We start from the raw sequence: 11,935 nt of genomic DNA on the forward strand, positions 1-11,935 counted from the left end.
GTGGCTTTCAGGTTGGTGGCGAATGCGAACTTGCCAAGGACATACATGGAGGAAGGAATGAACTGGAAGGAAACGTCACAGGATAAAAGTGAAGCCAGGAAAACTTGGCCCAACTTTATTATCATGTTACGGCTAGCTTTGGTGTCTTCCGCCGCCGCGCTCAGCGCACGCTCTTCCGAAAAGACAACGGGCGTGACAGCTACGTGTGCCTGCTGCACTCGCACATTGCAACGAAGACGAATAAACGACCTCAAGTTGCGCAGGCACAATGTGCACACAGCGGTTGGCAAAGCACGCGAACAAGTGTGCGTCGATTAAAACCTATAGCGCTATAACCAAGTACACTGCGCCGAGCCCGCCGACTGAAGGGTCACGACTTTTTGAGAGAGGGAAAAAGCCAAGGGACGTGGTTTCACGGAGAGTTACTTCGCAAATGCTTGCTTCGTAACGTTATTTATTCTTAGTTCCTTTCTTTCCTACATGCGAAGCACCACAGGAGGCAAATCGAAACTATAGGGCAGCGATCTCTGCCGTGAGGTCGACGGCGGCACCAAATAATGAAGAGCCGCGTTAAGAAAAAAAGAAGTCCCCGAGTGCGATAGAACGATTCCGTGGGTCGGCGACGTCGCTTTTATTTTATGCAGCGTCGCGAAAGCAAGGCTGACGTAGCGAATATCGTACGAAGTGTCCTAAAATTACAAACTAAAATATGATAAATGATGATGAATATAGTGTTTTGTGGCGCAAGGGCCAAGTATGACCAAAGAGAGCCAGGCCAAACAAACTAAAATAAATGTGCACCCTTTGTGGCTTGTCTTGTCCCCTGACAATAATCGTCATCTATCTTGCGTGTCTTTCTTTTCTTGCGCGCCCTGTCTTCCAAGTGACGAACGGCAGGCGCGTTATTATCGACAGCATCACATATAGCAGCATTCTCTTGAGAGGAAAGTAGCGAGCGCAGAGATTTCAAAACAGGGATTACAAGCCAGACCAATTACGATTATTATCCCCCACTGAAGCCGAGCTACGGGCCATCTACCGAGCCACCGAGTATGCGAAGGCACAACCCAATCCTGGGAATGGTATGCGCACATATACTGACTCACAAGCAGCACTTCGTGCGTGTAAAGATGGACTCAGTCCCAGTGTAAACAGTTTGGTCATCTAATCAAGAAACAATGTGCCACGTATACAAGCGAATCGACGCGGATGACCTGGATACAAATAAGATGGGTACCAGGACATATATGCAGGCATCGAGGGAAACGAGAGCACGCACGAGGTGGGCACGAAGTGGGTGGCCCTCCCTGACGGCTTTTCGCCCGTATGCGCAAACGAAACGTCTTTGGAGCAAATACAGACCCTCGCCAAGAATACGAGAACTTGCTAAAGAACGCGAGGCTGCTAACCGTGCAGCCGTCAGCGATAGTCCGGTATACCATGGGGACTAGCAAGAGCCGGATAGTTACTTCTCCACCACCTACAATCGGGTTTTACCCCATCCCCCCGATCTCATTGACCGCTGGAGGTCCTATATCCCCAAGGAAAGAACACAGAACCACAGCGAAGGTGAGGACACGCTGGTGCAATTCTACCATCACTGCCGCCACACTATGCCTCCCACAGCCAAACACCTCTTCTGGAAATTACGGGCTCGTGAAGAGGCACGTCTTAAATATCTAGACGGGACGACAATTCCGAACTACGATCCGACCAGTCAACAGGCTCGTCAGGCTTGCTGTGTACGAGTCGCTTCTGGCCTTCGCTGTCGAGTCTGGTTAGCTGTTCAGACTGTGACGCCCGCGTGTAGAGCTGACTGAGCATCATTTCTTTACCCCTCCCATTCCACCCCTTCATCATCATCATCATCATCCTGGCTGCGCCCACTGCATGACAAAGGCCTCTCCCATATTTCTCCAACTACCCCGGTCATGTGCTGATTGTGGCCATGTTGTCCCTGCAAACTTCTTAATCTCATCCGCCCACCTAACTTTCTGCCGGCCCCCTGCTACGCTTCCCTTCCCTTGGAATCCAGTCCGTAACCCTTAATGACCATCGGTTATCTTCCCTCCTCATTACATGTCCTGCCCGTGCCCCCCATTTCTTTTTCTTGATTTCAACTAAGATGTCATTACCTCGCGTTTGTTCACTCACCCAATCTGCTCTCTTCTTACGTCCCCTCCCCCTTAACGTTACACGTACCCATCATTCTTCTTTCCATAGATCGTTGCGTCGTCCTCAATTTAAGTAGAACCCTTTTCGTGAGCCTCCAGGTTTCTTCCCTGTAGGTGAGTACTGGTAAGACACTGCTGTTATACACTTTTCTCTTGAGGGATAATGGCAACCTGCTGTTCATGATCTGAGAATGCCTGCCAAATGCACCCCTGCCCATTTTTATTCTGATTATTTCAGTCTCATGATCCGGATACGCGGTTAATACCTGCCTTAAGTAGATGTATTCCCTTACCACTTCCAGTGCCTCGCTACCTATCATAAACTCCTGTTACCTTCCGACACTGTTAAACATTACTTGAGTTTTCTGCAGATTAATTTTTAGACCCACCCTTCTGCTTTGCCTGTCCAGGTCAGTGCGCATGCATTGCAATTGGTCCCCTGAGTTACTAAGCAAGGCAATATCATCAGCGAATCGCAAATTACTAAGGTATTCTCCATTAACTCTTATTCCCAATTCTTCCCAATCCAGGTCTCTGAATACCTCCTGTAAACACGCTGTGAGTTCCACCCCTTAAAATACCTCAATTCCCCTAATCACCGAACGTAGGCCAAAGCGCCAGCTTTACCAATACGATGTCATTCATTCATTCATTGTTTGGGGACAGGATGCGCCTCAAAGGGTGTAATTTTTTTTATTGTACTAAAGGAAACTGGCATTGCGATTGGTCAGCTACCATGGATAAAATAAGTACATGGATTTATCTAATCTTCGTACTTGTGGGTTTAGACATTCTTGCGGCTATTACGCTTTGTCTGCCTTTATAGACCTAAGCTCTAAAAAACGATGGAGGACGCTTAAGCTTCGCCTTAAAGAGTGGAACGCCATAGCATTCAAAGATCCCTGACTGCTTCTCACGCTTCCCGGCAACTGGAGCATATGTAACTGTAATGTTTACCGGTAAACGCTGCCCACGAACGCTATGCACGAAGGCGGGCTTTCTGGTAGAAATGTGGCCTCTTGTTTGGGCCGCGATGCGGCGGAGGCTAGCGCCGTCTGGAAGTGTTTCAAGGAAACGGGCGCTCCGCTCCGTGTCTTCCAAAATACTCACGCGTCGGCGCGCGCAAATGGCGGACGCCGTGGCCGGTCTATGAATGGTCGAAACGCTGGAAAAGGGCTTTCTTCTGAGTTTTCGCGGAACAGAACTACAGTTTTCTTGTATAGTCAAATTACAATCTGACGCCATCATGTCTGTAAGTTGTGTGTAAGTCGTACCTTACGATTTTTCTACGTATTTGAGCTTGAGAAATCCAATTATTTCAGTAGCTTCCTTGCGCCACATGGAGGGCCTGGGTATGGGTGGTTCGAAAATATTTTGGCCGGAACGACGTCCGACGCTGGACGCCTAACGCGGGACGTCGACGCCGGCTTTTCGGCGACACGGGGCCCTTACCGCTATCTCGTTAAAATTTTACACCCCTTGAGGCGTACGTGTCTTAATTGTCCCCAAAAATAATCGTCATCTGTTTTGCAATCGTTTCCTTTCTTGTAAACTCTGCGCTTGCTGCTTACCTGCCAATAATGATATGTTAAGCTGATAACGCGCATGACGTTTGTGACCTGGAAGTACTGGGCGCGCAAGAAAGGAAAGACACACACGACAGATGACGATTATTGTTAGGGGACAAACTCCTAAGGGTGCAAACGTTTTTTGGAGTGCAAGCCTCAAAGGGTGCAAATTGAATAACAATGGTCATATGTCTAGCTCGCGTTTCCATTCTTGAAGACTGCACTATCTGCACTCCGAGAAAGTTTACACCCTTTAGGGAGTAAAACAGCACCGCGCGCGCAGCGTTAAACAAAGGAAATACACGCAAGATAGATGATGATTGGGGGCAAGATAAGCGTCAAAGAGTGCAAACGTTATGAAGACAAGGTCTTCATCGCTGACTTCACACTGGTCTGGCGTATCTGGGTATCTTGCAAACAGTTTCAGAGAAACAAAGCGCTTTAACGTCTCCAGAGCGTCGTAGCAAGTCGCAAAAGTTATCAAAATGTAGGCAAGAAGCAAGAATTAGTCGCACGTTAGTTAAAATTAGGAGTACGGGCGTAATTATAGCGATGATATAGTCGTATATGCGTAATTAGCGCCACTGCACCTTTTTAAAGGGTGCACTGCCGTAGATGTAGACATGTCGAGGCAAAGCCGCCCTACGGGCACACATTTACATAAAGCGAGTTCGCTTGGACTAAGCAGGGCTCGCTCGTGGCAGTGGTGCGTGGAAGGTGGCTCCGGCTCTACGCACAATGAGCGAGAATTAGTCCCACAGTTATGTAAAATTACCGGTCAACATATACTCCAAAAAAGAACCCACATTGCACCATACACTTAGCTATGTCCACATGGCCTCTTGAAAAAAAAAGATCAAGAAAATGTCGACAATAAAGAGAAGGTCGACGCGATTGAGCATCAAATACTGTAACGTAGATTGAAGACGAGTCTTACAAAATATACGCTTCTCTTTAATGGCGGGCCAGAAGAAGAGCGTGACGCATACGCGCTTCGTCGTCTTCCATGGCGCCGGCCGTTGCGCGCGCCGTCCCGCGGTGCGGGAGCCCCACAGCATTGTGTCAATTGCCCCCCATGCGAAAAGCGACCGTCTCGGCCGCGTGAAAAAGTTCTTTCAGCGACGACAACAAATGGAGCTCCTCAGGTGCATCTCGGCGTTCAGGTACGCGCATAGTAGGGTTTCATGCGCACTACATGAACAACTTCAGCGCGAGGACGACGACGGGGCAAACCGGGGTCAGAACTGCAGGGGACGACTTCGTAGGTAACGTCACTGAGGCGGTGTGTAACCTTGTAGGGACCAAAATACCGGCGGAGCAACTTTTCCGAGAGTCCACGGCGACGGACGGGCGTCCAGACCCACACGAAGGCGCCGGTATTGTAATGGACGTCGCGTCGACCCTGATTGTACCGAAGGGTGTCGGCATGCTGTTAGCTCCGGATACGATGCCGAGCAAGCTGGCGGGCTTGTTCAGCTCTTTGTACGAACTCTTCTACTTGTTCGCTGGTCGGGCTGTTATCAGCCAGAGGTAGCATGGCGTCAAGTGTGGACGTGACGTGACGGCCGTATACAAGCTCGAACGGCGTATACTGCGTAGTCTCCTGTACAGCAGTGTTATACGCGAAGGTCACATAGGCTAAAATCTCGCCCCACGTCTTGTGCTCTACGTCGATATACATGGAGAGCATATCAGCTAGTGTTCTGTTCAGACGTTCCGTTAATCCATTGGTCTGAGGGTGATACGCAGTGCTCTTGCGGTGAGAGCAATGCGTCAGCTGGAGAACGTCCTGCATAAGTTCGGCTGTAAATGCTGTACCGCGGTTGGTGATGACAACAGACGGTGCACCATGTCGTAGGACGATGTGGCGTACAAAGAACTTGGCCATTTCATACGAGTTTGCTTGCGGAATAGCTTCGGTTTCGGCGTACCGAGTTAAGTAGTCGCTAGCTACGACTATCCATTTGTTGCGCGAAGAGGTCGCTGGGAACGGCCCAAGTAGATCCATTCCTATTTGTTGGGACGGTGCTTGAGGAGGGTCCACAGGGTGGAGAAAGCCAGCCAGTTTAACTGGTGGTTTCTTGCGGCGCTGACAATCGCGGCAGGTCTTCACGTACCGTTTCACAGAAGAATAAAGCCGGGGCCAGTAATACTTCTGTCGTATCCTTGCTAATGTTTTAGCGAATCCCAGGTGTCCCGCGTATGGCTCATCATGGCAGGCTTGGAAAATGTCTTGGCGCAGCGCCGACGGAACGACAAGGAGTTACGTATTGGGACCGCTTCCGCAGTTTTTCCTGTAAATGACGTTGTTGTGCAAGCGGTACGACGATAAGTCGCGCACGAGCGAGAGGGGTAAAACACCTTCAACTCCTTGAAGGTGCTCGATCAGCGGCAGTAGCTCAGGGTCAGCGTACTGGTGCTCAGCCATCTTTATGGCGTCAATAACGCCGACAAATGGCAAGTCATGGTCAGGGTCCGATGACGTCGTAGGGAGTGGTGCACGTGACAGTCAGCGTCGCTGTGCTTCCTCCCGGATCGGTAGACAACTGTTATGTCGTACTCTCGTAAGCGCAAGCTCCAACGGGCTAGTCTGCCTGAAGGATCCTTGAGGTTGGCAAGCCATCACAGGGCGTGGTGATCGCTGACAGCCTTAAAGGGTCTACCGTACAAGTAGGGTCGGAATTTACCAATTGTCCACGCAACTGCTAAGCATTCTTTTTCAGTGGTTGAGTAGTTCTTCTCAGCCTTGGTGAGACTACGGCTTGCATAAGCAATGGGGCGTTCCGCACCAGCTTGCCACTGCACAAGAACTGCACCGAGACCCGTATTACTGGCGTCAGTATGGATTTCAGTGTCAGCGTCTTCGTCGAAATGAGCAAGTATCGGGGCCGCCTGCAAACGCTGGCGCAATTCATTGAATGACTGCTGCTGCTCGTCCGCCCAAATGAAAGGCACATCGTCGCGTGTAAGCCATGTCAGAGGCTCAGCAATTCTCGAGAATCCCTCGACAAAGCGCCTATAATATGCGCACGAACCAAGGAACCGTTGGACAGCCTTCTTGTCTGTGGGTGGCGAAAACTCGGTGACGGCAGCTAACTTGTCTGGGTCTGGTCGGACGCCTTTAGGACCAACCACATGGCCAAGAAATTTGAGCTCTTGGAACCCGAAGTAGCACTTTTAAGGCTTGATGGTGAGGCCGGCAGTACGGATCGCAGCGAGGACACTCTCGAGTCGTGCGAGATGTTCGTCAAACGTGCTCGAGAACACGACGACGTCGTCGAAGTATACGAGGCAGGTTTGCCATTTGAGTTCAGCAAGCACGGTATCCATCATCCGCTGAAAGGTGGCAGGTGCGGAACAGAGAGAGAAGGGGAGAACTTTGAACTCATAAAGCCCGTCAGGTGTCACAAACGCTGTTTTTTCACGATCCTGTTCATCAACTTCGATTTGCCAATACCCTGATTTAAGGTCCAACGAAGAAAAAAACTTGGCATGTTGTAGACTATCTAATGCCTCGTCGATGCGGGGCAATGGATAAACATCGCGCTTGGTGACACTGATCAATTTCCTGTAATCTACACAGAACCGTAGTGTGTTATCTTTCTTTCTGACTAACACTACAGGGGAGGTCCACGGGCTTGTGGACGGCTGGATCACGTCGTCTTGGAGCATCTCTTTCACCTGATGCTTGATCGCTTCCCTTTCCACTGGAGACACTCTGTAAGGATGCTGACGAACAGGACGTGCACTCATCCGTAACAATGCGGTGCTTTGTGATGGACCTGCGCCGTAATTTGGACGACGTTGAAAAACAGTCCGCAAATTCATTGACGAGACTCAGTAGACGGTCTTTCTGATGGTCTGGCAGAGCAGCGTTAACGTGAATCCGTTCTTTTAGGCTGGGCAACTCAGATTGCTGAAATGATGCGATTTCCAATGTGCCAATGTCAGTAACATCACTGATTTCGCGAAGAAATGCGAGTGTCGTTCCTCGCGGTACATGCCGATACTCGTTGCTGAAGTTTGTTAGCAAAACAACTGAACATTTGTTTCGCATCTGAAGAAGCCCTCTGGCTATGCAAATGTGGCGCTCAAGAAGCAGGGGGATGTTGGTCTCAGCAATTCCTTCGGCGTCGTCTTCCATGTCGCATCGGACCAGGGTAAGCACGCTGCTCTTGGGTGGCAACGTGACGTGATCGTCAGCTACGCGAAGCGCGATGTCACTGTCGTCATTACTGTTCGCTATGGCTTGCGTAGTAGCGAAGCTAACTCTGGACTGTTGCAGGTCGATGATGGCACCGTTCGCCTGAAGGAAATCCATGCCGAGTATAAGGTCCTTTGAACATTCAGGAAGAATGACGAAATCGCCGATGTACGTGAAGCCCCGAATGTTGACTCGTGCCGTGCACCGGCCCATTGGAGTTATGAGGTGCCCTCCTGCAGTACGAATTTGAGTTCCGGTTCATTGCGTCGAAACTTTGTTCAGTGTGCGCGCGAGATTCTGGCTCATAACAGACGTGTCCGCACCCATGTCGATTAGCGCCGTGACTTCGTAGTCATCTATGGTAACTGGTAGGTCGCAAGATACTGACACCGAACTACACTGCTTTCTCTGCGTCTCAATTACGTCATTTCGCGGTCGTTGTAATGGAGGATCTTCAGCGTTCGCAACGTCAGCGACCTCACCTCCGCAGGTCGCTGGACTCAGTTTTCCCCGGAGGCAGGGCTGGGTGAGCGACGCCTTGTTGCGCTCGGCGTGAAGACGGGGCTGGAAGACCTGTATCGGGCAGGTGACGGTGACCGGGGGTCACGGAATCGTGGGCCAAACGAGCTCCTGGCGTCCGCGAGGTAGGCTTCAATCTTGAGGTGGCGTTCACCATTGCGTGGGCAAGGCGCATTCAGTGAAAATCCACGGAGCCCAGCTCTGTGGTAAGGACAGGCCCTGTAGAGGTGATCGGCTTCACCACAATGAAAACACAAGGGTCTCCGGTCTGCAGTGCGTCATACGTCGCTCTTGCGGGGTGGTCGTGTTTCAGCCATTAATGACGTGCGGCGAGTCCTGAAGTCGGCAGTTGCTTGTTCAACGGCGCGCACACCGTGAAAGTCCGGAACATCGCGCGCATCGTGAAAAGTCGGAGACAACGAACTTCGCGCAGCTTCCGCATACGACATGCGAGGCCGTGGCTGCCGTACCTCGTGCTGTGGTGCCTCGCTTTGCTCCGGGACTTGTACCGCCTGCCTGATTTCTTCCCGGACGACCTCAGCCAGAGCGAGTCGCGGTACCGATACCGGAGCCACCTGAAGCTTTTGGAGCTCCTCTCGGACAACAAGCCTAATGAGCTCACGCAAGGCGTCAGTATTGTCCAAGGGTATAGCGAGAGGCTCACTCGATAGGGACGACACGTCGCGGTTGTACTGCCTTGTTCGTTGCTGCAGTGCCTTTTCCATTGATATGGCTTCCGCGAGAAACTCTGCGACGGTCTTTGATGGGTTTCGTATTAGGCCACCGAATAACTGTTGCTTGACACCACGCATCAGGTTCCTGACCTTCTTTTCTTCCGGCATGGATGGATCCGCGCGTCGGAAAAGTCGGCACATATCTTTGACAAACATTGCGACGCTTTCGTTCGGCCGCTGTACTCTCGCCTGAATTGCAGATTCAGCTCGCTCCTTGCGATCGAGGCTGGCGTATGTGCTGATTAGCTAGCGTCGGAATTCGTCCCATGTCAATAAGGCCGCCTCACGGTTCTCAAACCATGTCCGCGCGTAGTCCTCGAGGGCAAAGTAGGCGTTACGTAGCTTGCGCTCTGGAGTCCAGCCGTTGAATTCTGCGACACGCTCAAAGTGATCGAGCCAGTCCTCAACATCCTCGATAGTGTCCCCATGGAAGGATGTGGGGATTCGCGGCTGGTTAAGGACGACCTCGGTCGGTGCGGTTGAGGAAGAAGACGGAACTGATGTACTCATCTTTCCGACTCGATTGGGTAGAGGCTCGTGCTCAGGTGGCAGTCCCTGAAGTCGACGGCTTGTCCGTACGTAAACAGGAGTCAGCTCGACCGGACTTCGTACTGGGCTTGTAGACGGCGTTCGATCTGGGCGTGGTAGCATGTACCCAGCACCTCCACCAGAAAAATGTAACGTAGATTGAAGACGAGTCTTACAATACCATAGAAACAGGATACAAAATGAGTGAATAATGAACACGAAGAAGAGACAGGAAGGCACAGAATATTGCATTTACTACATGTAATGATTGAACCATTTGAACGGCCATGTACGTAAACCTTATTTTCTTTACCGTTGATGCTTGGTGGACCTTTCCTTTATTTATTTACATTATGTACTTGTAGTTTTTTATGCGAAATCATCAAATGGCCCATTGAGCGAAAACGCCGGCGCGTCTGTAGCAGTGAAACGGCTCCTAAATTGCCATTGGCTGCGACGGTATACATCACGAACGACGAAGCAGAGCGGGCGCATCGGGACACCTGCTGCAGAGATAGCGCGCCAGGTGTTGCGTGAGGGGCGAGGGCATCGTCGCGACGCCAGGTCACCAGCGCGCCTCGACGGAGCAGATATGGCGACGCGACGCCGTGTAGCGAGACGGGTTGTAGTGGTGAGGCAGTCGCATGAAGCGTGCGTGCGGGTGCCACCGCCGTCTGAGCCGTCTCGCTCTCAAAATCCGGCGCGCGGTCCGTATTCCTCTCTCTCACCCATACTGGGCTTAGCTGCGGCGCGCGCAAGTGCTTGATGGCCGCTGCTGCTTCCTCGGTCTCTCGTCGCGCAGGAAGTCGGTGGCATGCGGCGACCAGGGGCGTAGCCAGGGGGCTGGGACTTATGGGGCTTCAGCCCACCCCCGAAATTTTTTCGGGCTGTCATGCACTGCCGACCAAAACCCCCGGCGCCGGAAATCGTTCTGGATGATTTTGTCTAGAATGTCTATTTCACGCTCGAAAAGACATTTCAGCGCGAACATTGCGAACTCGGGCAGAATTTCGCGGCAGCGCCCATGCACCGGGAGTCACATGACTCAAGGAGCCCCATCTGAGCACAAAGTTTCAAGGATGTTTTTGATGGCGAGCGGGCTTGTCGCGGCATCTGGCGGAGGCCACGGATCTACGGAACGCATGGATTTCAATTGCGAAACTTTGTGGGCATAAAGTTCTCATAAACTTTTAATGCAAGAGGTGGAGCGACATTTCCAAAGTCATGCTTTATATTTTCAATTCCGGAACTTTGTGCGTTTAATGTTGTTAAAAACATTCGACGGCAAAAGCGCATTGACTTCTCTTAAGTCGTAGATCGGACCATACAACGAGAAAAGCCAAATCAACACACTATCAGACAAGTTGACAAAGCACGCAGCGAGGTCCGATGCGACGAAGCGTTGTGGTGGCTCATTTGTACCGTCATGTCACAGAAAAAAGAATATCAACATGTTTTCTACCTGCGCCAAAGCACCCATGTCAAGACACTAAAGCCAGCAAAGGTAACTACGAGGGTTGCGATGTGGGCTTGTTGGTAATGCATCTTCTAGCGGTGTACGGTAGCGCAATTAAACGACGGGACAAAAGGGACATCAGGGGGAGTGGTGTGAGGGGGGCGGGCCTGAGGATTCTGTGATCTGTGGTTGCGCAACATGTTTATTTGCCTTGTTTGACGCATAGTGACTTTTTATTAGATACGTAGATTTATTGGAGACTTACTTATATGTATGTTTAAATATCTTGTTGCGAGGTTTTGTGTATACGTGCAGTGAACTTTGTTTCCAGTGGCACTTTTTTGCCCTTTATCAAGCTGTATCTTCGCATTTCTAAGACACGACGGCGAATGAAATGAAAGTGAGCCAACCCACCCCGTGCAATAATTGTTCGGTTCATTATCTGCGAGGCATGCGCGTAGCACACAGGCATCTCTCATTTATAAAAGGGACACGTAGGTGTGAGGATAAATGTTCTTTAATGCTCTCATTCACTGGGTTGAACATGGTTGCGTGACGTAATGGACGCTCCAAAAGTTGAACAGCGTGGTGTCATGAATTTTCTGACGGCTGAAGGTGTTTCTGAAAAAGAAATTAGTCGCCGTATGGCTGCCATGTACTTTGAACATTGCATTTCATTGGCCACTGTGAAGCGTTGCAGAAAACTGTTCGAAGAAAAGTTGCAAAGACAATCCAAGACCAAGCCAAAGCCA

The sequence above is a fragment of the Dermacentor variabilis genome, unplaced genomic scaffold (assembly GCF_050947875.1).
Source record: "Dermacentor variabilis isolate Ectoservices unplaced genomic scaffold, ASM5094787v1 scaffold_15, whole genome shotgun sequence".
Lineage (NCBI taxonomy): Eukaryota > Metazoa > Arthropoda > Arachnida > Ixodida > Ixodidae > Dermacentor > Dermacentor variabilis.